The sequence below is a fragment of the Pollachius pollachius genome (assembly GCF_949987615.1).
Source record: "Pollachius pollachius genome assembly, chromosome: 14".
Lineage (NCBI taxonomy): Eukaryota > Metazoa > Chordata > Actinopteri > Gadiformes > Gadidae > Pollachius > Pollachius pollachius.
Window position 1 is genome coordinate 5,338,694 of NC_136947.1, and position 8,626 is coordinate 5,347,319.

Consider the following 8,626-nt stretch of genomic DNA (forward strand, 5'->3'; position numbering starts at 1 on the left):
GGGACGCACCGTCCTGGAGGTGACCGGCACCTCCTCCACGCTCAGGCCCCGACGAAGCTCCACCTGGGGGCTCGCAGGACTGTCGGTACAGAAGGAATGCAGTTAGGAACGTTTATTTATTTTTTTTCATTTGGTATATGACTGTGTAATCGAATATACATGTGCTACCTGGGTGCCAGGCCGTATGGTATCTGCACTTCTCCCAGTATCGTCGACCGTTCTGTTCTTTTCTCGAGACTCTGCACGGAGGAGGCCTTACGCAGCTGGGCCAATGGCAACACCTATTGGCGGGACATTGGTATTACATCCACCCACATGCTTAACCTATGCGATGTGAATAGTGTAATCCGTAAATAATCATTTAGCATTTAGCATTAAGCAGCCCACCCCAGGTAATGATAACATTTATATGAGAGGAAAATCCATTATTTATGTAAATAAGCATTTTAAAAGGGATACATTTATTAAATAGAGTATAGTATACTATATATACACTAATACTTTTTTCAAAAGTAACTAGAAAATTTACTTAAAAAAAGTATATATTTGTACACGATATGTTTGTGATTATAGTTTCTTAATACTGCATGCATTTACGATTCAAATCGTATTTTTAAATGTATTATAAATCAATCTAAATATTTTTTTGGTCTATAATCAAATATGTTCAGGCAACATTCAACCAAGACAACAGCACAACTCCAATGCAAATCAACTGACACTATGACACACACAGACACACACACACACACACACACACACACCCCCCACCGTGGAGTGCAGGCTCTGCAGCGAGGGGGTCCTTTGGAGGCGGCCGGGGGCCGGGTGTCGGCGCGTGGGGCTGGGGGAGGTGGAGCCTGGGGCCCCGCGGGGGTCCGCCGGCAGGCTGAGCTGCTCCATGCTGCTGGAGCGCCGGCCCTTCACCAGCTTGCCCACGCTGTTCAGCCCAATGGAGGAGAAGAAGCGCCGCAGGGACAGCTTGGGCCGGCCGTCCCGCTCCGCCGCTGCTTTGCTGCAAACGCGCAGGATTGTGGAGTAACACGATTGCAACACGATTGTGGAGGACTGTTGCAAACTAGCACGTGTGCTAAAACACTCAAACAACGCATCTGGTTTGTTCAACGTAATTGCTGTGTCCACATCAAATAAACATTAATAATAATAATAATAATAATAATAATAGAGTTTTATTTTGATTGGTTGACATCCGATCAGTTGACTTGGCTAGGTAGATGGAGACACGTGCACATTACGCGCGTTTTAATCGCAAGGATCTGATAGATATCGAATACCCCAAGTTCACCAGCAGAGGGCAGCATTTAATCAAAATGACAAATAACTTCAAAAGGAAATGTCTGAGCCTTTTGCAACTAAGCAATTAGCATTAGGCAGCAGCCCACCCCAGGAAACGATACAATTGATATGAGAGAAAAGTAACCATTAATTATTTTAATAAGCATTTTAAAAAGGGATACATTTATTACGTGCGCAGCTAGGCCAATGGCAACACCTAGTGGCGGAACATTGGTGGGTCACTGGCTTGCTTCGAGGATGAGGATTGAGGATTGAGGATTTGGGGTAAGAGAATAGCAGGAGAGCATTTAGCATGGGTCAAGACAGCGTCCTATTGGTTCAGGCTCACCGTGGCGACGGCGTGTCCACGAACGCATCCCATTGGGCCTCGGCCTTCAGATGCTCCGCCCTCAGCAGCTCCGCCCGGAGGTCCTCTGCCCGCGATTGGGCCATGCAACGGGGGCTGGAACGGCCCTCGCACCCGGGGTCTCCGCCCTGGGACAGACCTGCAGGGGAGAGGGAGAGAGAGGGAGAGGGAGAGAGAGGGAGAGGGAGAGAGAGAGAGAGAGAGAGAGAGAGAGAGGGAGAGGGAGAGAGAGAGAGATAGAGAGAGAGTGTGAGAGAGAGATAAACGAGGCAATTAAAAGTTTTAAAAGATTGTACTTTTCTATTTATTCTGTATTTTCTCTTTTTTACAGACTATTGACACGGATTAGTTCAATAATTTTTTTCCTTCTCTCTTTTTATTATGGACTATTAGCTCTTCTGGCTTTACTGAACTGATTACAGGATTCTTTAAATCCCGAACCCAGCCCTGAGCAGAGGAAATCATTTTTCTGCTACTTCACCATTGTTGGGATTAATTTGGAAAACCTTGATCCCATGGGCTGCATTTTTTTTTCTAATAACACATATAAGACTGAGAGGTAACAAGCTTTTGCAGAGTGGATTCAAATCTATAGTCTGATCTGGTCTAGAGGGTTCAAAATGTTAGCAGTGGATTAAATAGTGTCCAGTAGGGAATCTGCGAAAAAAAAAAAACACATAAAAATGTAGACCTGTATTTCGCTGAGCTCCAGACTATATAGAACCCAAGCTGAACTTCAGCTCATTTGCTTACTGCTGTATCATTTCCTTTAAAGGACAATTCGGTGCCCGTCCACCATGGCAGGCTCTCAACACATGCCAGACGATATCTTATTCATATCGACTCATACACACTCATCGACACACCTGGACAATCCGGAGTGACGTCCCAGAGGTCGGCAGGCGGCAGGTCGGGGCCGATCCTGGCTGAGGAGTACTTAAGGCTGGAGGGTCTTAAGCAGGGCACCAGGCTCCCTGCGCCGGGGCTCCCCTGCGGCAGAGGGCCCTCCCTCCTGGCCTCCGCCGTCTCCAGGAGGTCTGCGGTCTGGGGGCCGCAGCCCTCAGCCCCCGCCTGGCTCGCGCCCCCCTGGGACTGCGCCGTGGCCGGGCCGCGGTTCTTCGAGCTCGACTTCAGTGCCGACTTGATGGGCAAGGGGGGCCCCTGTGGCTCACCGGGGCCCCCGGGGGCCTCGCAGACACGGAGCTCCAGATCCACGGGGCTCCCGGGGGCGAAGGACACCGCCCTGCGCGCCAGGGTCCGGTTCCTGGGGTTGGAGTTGCGTCGGTGCACCCACGAGGCGCCGTAGGGGCCGTTGCCGGACTCCAGGCGGCTCTGACCCTTGAGGCTCCTCCTCCTCAGCTTGCCGAAGCCCGAGCTGCTCCAGCCGCCGTCACCCTCCTTGTTCTCCCCCAAAACGAACGCCCCGGCGAAGGTGACCGTCAAGGGCTGCTTGGGACGGGCGCTGGCTTCCTGTTTGCCCGGGGGCCCCGCGCGAGAGACCCCTTTGCCCCGTGGTTCCTCAGCCGGGACAATGGGGCTCTGTTGTGGTTGTGGCTCTGGTTCTGGTGGTGGTGGTGGCGGCGGCGGTGGAGGTGGCGACGGCGGCGGAGGCCACGTAGTGTCTGAGGCCCCCGCTGGATGCTCCCTGACCATGGAGCCGCACGCCTCGCATTTCTTCACCACCACGATGATCTCCTTGATCACGGTGGTGGTGGTGGTGGTGGTCACCCCGCCGGCGGCGCTGGTAATGGACACTTCCTCCTGCCTCCATTGAGACGCCGGCGTGGAGGCACTCCGGTGGCTCCGCCCCCTGTCCGGGCTGCTCCCGGCGGAATCGGCGCTGTTTGCCGCCGCCTTGCCCGCCTTCGACCTGTGGTTGCCCGAGCGGCCGCGCTCCCGCACGCGGTCCAGGTAGCGGGACTGGGCGTCCCGCTGGGATTCGTCCTCGAAGCGTACCCGCGTGGGGGAGGAGCCGTTGCGTCGGGGGCGGGCCCCTTGCTCGGCCAGGCAGGAGACCTGGGGCTCCTCCTGGATGAGGAGCGAGACCGCCGAGGGTGGCGTGGAGGACACCTCCTCTCTGGCTTGGATGATGCGCTGTTGCTGCTGTGGCTGATGTTGTCGCTGCGGCTTCTGAGTTGGTGGATTGGCTGGGAGATCCAGCTGCTTCCTGTTTCAAAATAAAAGTTTGAGGATGATTAAGCAAAATGCGATCAATAATAAATAAATGAATTCAAAATATATTCGAAATATAAACAACTAATCTCTTTATGTCCTAAATACCGCCTGCCTCACTGACGTAAGGGGATTTCAGGGAGAGGAAAAAAATACCGCAATAGAGAGAGTTGAACATAAATGGGATCATGTCATAGCAATGAAACAAAAATTGTCTAAAAATGTCTGCTGTGTATTTGTAATACAAATGCAAAGTCATTGGAATCTCCCAAAGTAGAACTATACTTTTTTCTTTGTCTTTTCTTTCTGACATTTTCATTTTTTCGGGTCCCTCAAACTATAACTATAACGAGCCAAAGAAGAGGTATATTAAATTAATTACATTACACACATGCAAGCCACAGGTCAGACACGTGGACCTGCAGAGCATGCACAATGACCCAAAGACCACCGGTGTTAAAGTCCCAACATTACGTCCACACTTCAGCTGCGCGTGTGCGGACTCACGCGTTGCCTCTCTGATCAGAGTGGGCCCTCCTGGGGGGCCGGTCCCCCTTGGTGTGGTTACAGCGCGCCTTCAGACGGGCTCTCTCCAGGAGAACCTTGGCCTGCTCATGCCTCGGGCTCAGGGGAAGATCATCAGGGAACATGAAGAGCACGCTGGAGAGAGAGAGAGAGAGAGAGAGAGAGAGAGAGAGAGACCGAGGAAGGGAGCAAGGGAGAGAAAGAGGGAGAGAGAGAGAGATACAGACACAGAGACAGAGCCAGGGACAGACACAGAGAAGAAGGGAGAGAGAGAGAGGGGGAGAGGGTGAGAGAGAGCGAGAGAGAGAGAGAGAGAGAGAGAGGGGGGGGGGGGGGAGAGTGTGAGAGAGAGAGGGGGGGGGAGAAGTGAGAGAGAGAGAGAGAGAAAGAGAAAGAGAGAGCGAGAGAGAGAGAGAGATAGAGAGAGACAGAAAGAGAGAGAGAGAGAGAGAGGAAACAGGACTAGTCAGACCTTAGACAACATGCACATCATCATTGTACAACAGCATCACTACCATTATAATCATGTTATTCAACTCATTCATTGGACGCATGCCCCTTTGGGAAGGACTGCGCAGAGGGCATTGAGCTGCCTTTTCCTAAGCCATCTTACGTAAGGTCACGCAGGACGACCGGGCCACGGCATTGGCACCGAGGGGCAGAAGAGGAATGTCATTCACTCATTCATCGTCCATCTGTCCATCCTTAACGGCAACCGTAGGCTAAGCCCCGCTGTGTTGTGCGTCGCTGGGTGTACTCATCGTTATCCCCTTGGCCCAGTGATAAAGATAGCATGATACCAGCCATATGGATTATCCTTGTCATGGACTGCATGCCGTTCAGTCTCTCCGGTGCGGTCAGGAGCAGGGCAGTGTAATCACCTGAATCCTGTGGATTGAGGTTTGTTCATGGCGGCATGGCGGTGAAACGTGAGAAGTGTCACACTGCGGCCATGCAGTGTGCGATTACATCTATTCCTATAGCCTTTGTGGCTATGGGAGTGTGATTCCCAAGAGATAAAAGGCCATTTCTCAGAACAGTTTAAGTGACGTAATTATCTGGTAATTAGTATGATAGTTATGTTGATTGAAAATTGATATTTACTGATAACCCATGCCAATTACCACGTTATTACCCCACACACCACACGTCTTGACTTTCTATTGGGTGTTTTCCAGGGCAAACAAGACAACACCATCTAACACACACCGTCTACTTGCGCTCCAGGCAAACAGTATTGGTTGTGACAGTCTGTGAATAGCAATGTGTTGCTTGCTTACCTCGAGTTGGGCTCGAGCTCCTGGGTGAGAGCTGTGGAATCAGAATCGTTTTCCAAGGACTCATACGCGCCTGAAGGGTAACACACAGCATCTTTCGTTATTCTTTTTCAGGGTTTTTTTTATGAGGGGATGTGATGGAATTTTTTTGCTTGGAACAAATGATTCATTCTCCACCAAAGCATATATCTTCAAGTAAGCATTTTCGCTTTTTAACTGAACAGATTTTCAGGGATTATGATGACTTTGTGCCAGTCACAACTCATACCTCCATTTAACACCCAAACAAGACACACACATTTTGATCATGCATGTTCGAACAAGTATCCAAATAATAATGTTTTCATAGGATGAGGAGGATTTCCATAAACCCCCATGACCTGACGATGGCTCGATAAGTGATCCCACCGGGGTGGTTATGCAACCATTAGCACAAGAACAGATGCAGATTCCTCACAGCCATAGAGACGTTCAGCCTATCTGATCATAGGAGTGATTTATCATCCTTTATCCTGGTCCATTGCGCTAGCACTCTGTCAAACACAAACATACACACACACACACACACACACCTACACTCCCTTAGGCACATATACACACACACACAAAAGCCGGCCCCTACGTACACACACACACACACACACATACACACACACAAAAGCAGGCCCATATGCACGCACACACATACACACACACACACAGAAACAACCCCCGCCCCCCCCACCCACACACACACATACACACACACACACACACACACACACACACACACACTATGACAGGTATGTGCAGTGTCAATGATTGATTGGATTTCTCTTAATCTACGCTCAACCAATTCATAGGTAAACACACACACCACACACACATACAAAAGCAGCGATACTCTGCTCTCAGTGTGTGGGAGGGCTATTAATAGCGAGCTACATCATGCACATCTGCTCGACCTGACATCTGTTCAGCACAGAGAATCAGTCAGGTTATATGCTCACGGGCTTTCCACTGACAGACAGACAGACAGACAGACAGACAGACAGACAGACACACACACACACACACACACACACACAAGTGATTGGTGGAGGCATGAAGTAAGTTGACAGAGATACTCTACGTTAGGCACCAATCAAACACTCTTTTGTGTTTGAGATCGATGTGGTGTGAGTTTGTGTGCCAGTATATTTTCAGCACCATGGAGAGCAAAGTGTAAGCGCTGCCAGCCACGCCACTGGAGAGTGGCATAAGCCTAGTGGTTCGATCCCAACAAACCCCATAAGCCCTACAGTTTATCATTGACTTTGTGCTTGCATGCAGATGTTTGGAAGATTGCCTCTAAATAGAGGGTTGACTTGTTAGTATAAACAAGTCACCTTTTTTATACTAAACAAGGTGACTTGTTCAGTATAAGTAGTGATTGGTCTGACAGATACAGACAGACAGGCAGCCAGTCAGACAGACAGAGACAGACAGACAGACAGAAAGGCAGCCAGTCAGACAGACACAGACAGACAGACAGACAGACAGACAGACAGACAGACAGATACAGACGAGCAGAGACGAATACAGGCATAGACAGGCAGACAGACATTTACTGACCGAGACAGATACAGACAGACAGACAGAGAGACAGAGAGACAGACAGACAGACCTCACCTTTACCCTCTGCCTCTGCGTGTCCACCACTCTCTCGCCCGCCCTGCTCTCGCTCCTCCTTGCTGCTCCGCCGCCGTCTGACCTTTGACCTCCCGCCGGCCCGGGGCTTGGCCTCGCTCTGCGACGACGACGACAGCGACGAGACGCTGTCCAGGCTGCTGGTCCTGACGCGGCCCCCCGCGACCACCTGCTTCTGCTCCAACTGGTCCCAGTAGCACTCCAGGCTGTCCGAGTGTTTGAACCTCAAGGGGTCCACATCGCTGTCCGACGCCACCGCCGCCGCCGCCGCCGCCGCCGCCGCCGCCGCCGCCACACCCCTCCCGCGGCACGCCGCCTCCCCCCCAGCCGGCTTGGACCTCCTCTGAGGCTCCGCCCCCGGCGTCGGACCCCCCGTCGCTTCCGTTTTCTGCGCGGGGTCCCTGGAAGGTGCGCAGGGGGCAGCAGGGGCGTCGAGGGTGCCCAGCCCGTTCAGAAGCAACGTCTCGGGGCGGACCACCCTCCAGAAGCCCTTGGGAGGGGCCCAGTGTCTGGGGGATGAAGAGGAGGGGGCCGGAGGCGGTGGCGTCGAGGAGGAAGAGGAAGGAGAAGAGGGGGTGTTTAGGGTGGCTGGGGAGGTGCAGGAGGAGGAAGGGGATATGGACAGCAGTGGGAGGGGAGGAGGTGTGAGGGGCTCGTGCGTTCTACTTCTGGGCCTGTTGTCCGACAGGAGACTCTCCAGACTGGCCCCCTCGCCTAGCCCCCGGGGCAGAACCGGGGGGGCTTCGCTTCTCTCTGTCTCCGCCGCTTTCCCCATGACCCCCGGCTGGGAGCCCACCGAGAGCCCCCGTTGAGCCTCGGCAGGGGGGCTGTGGATCTCTAGCCTGACCCGCACCCCTTGCCCCTCCGGCACTGCGTCCCGCTTGCTGCCCACACCGCTGAGGAAGTCCAGTATCCCGGAGCCGGACACGGACCAAGGCTCGGATAACTCCGCCCCCTTGGCCGGGACCCCGGGTTTGAGTGAGACTTGCCATTGAAGCTGTCCAGTTGGCTCCTCCTTTGCCTGGACATCTGTGTTCGTCGGCTCTCGACACTTCTCCCGCCCTCGCTGCTTCCGCTGCGTGACTGTTTTCACCTTGGTCTGCAGCACGTGCGCAGCAGAAGTGGTGGGAAGGGAAGTGCAAGCAGAGCTGAAAGAGAGAGGTGGTGGCGGGAACGGCGGGAACGGCTCCAGCGAAGGAGCGGAAAGAAAGCTCCAGTTCTTGTGGATGCCATGTGGTGGAGGGAAAATAATAGGAACAGATTGGTTTTGAATCTTATCCACCAACTCTTCTTTCTCCATTGGCTGATCGAGCAAAGAAAAATA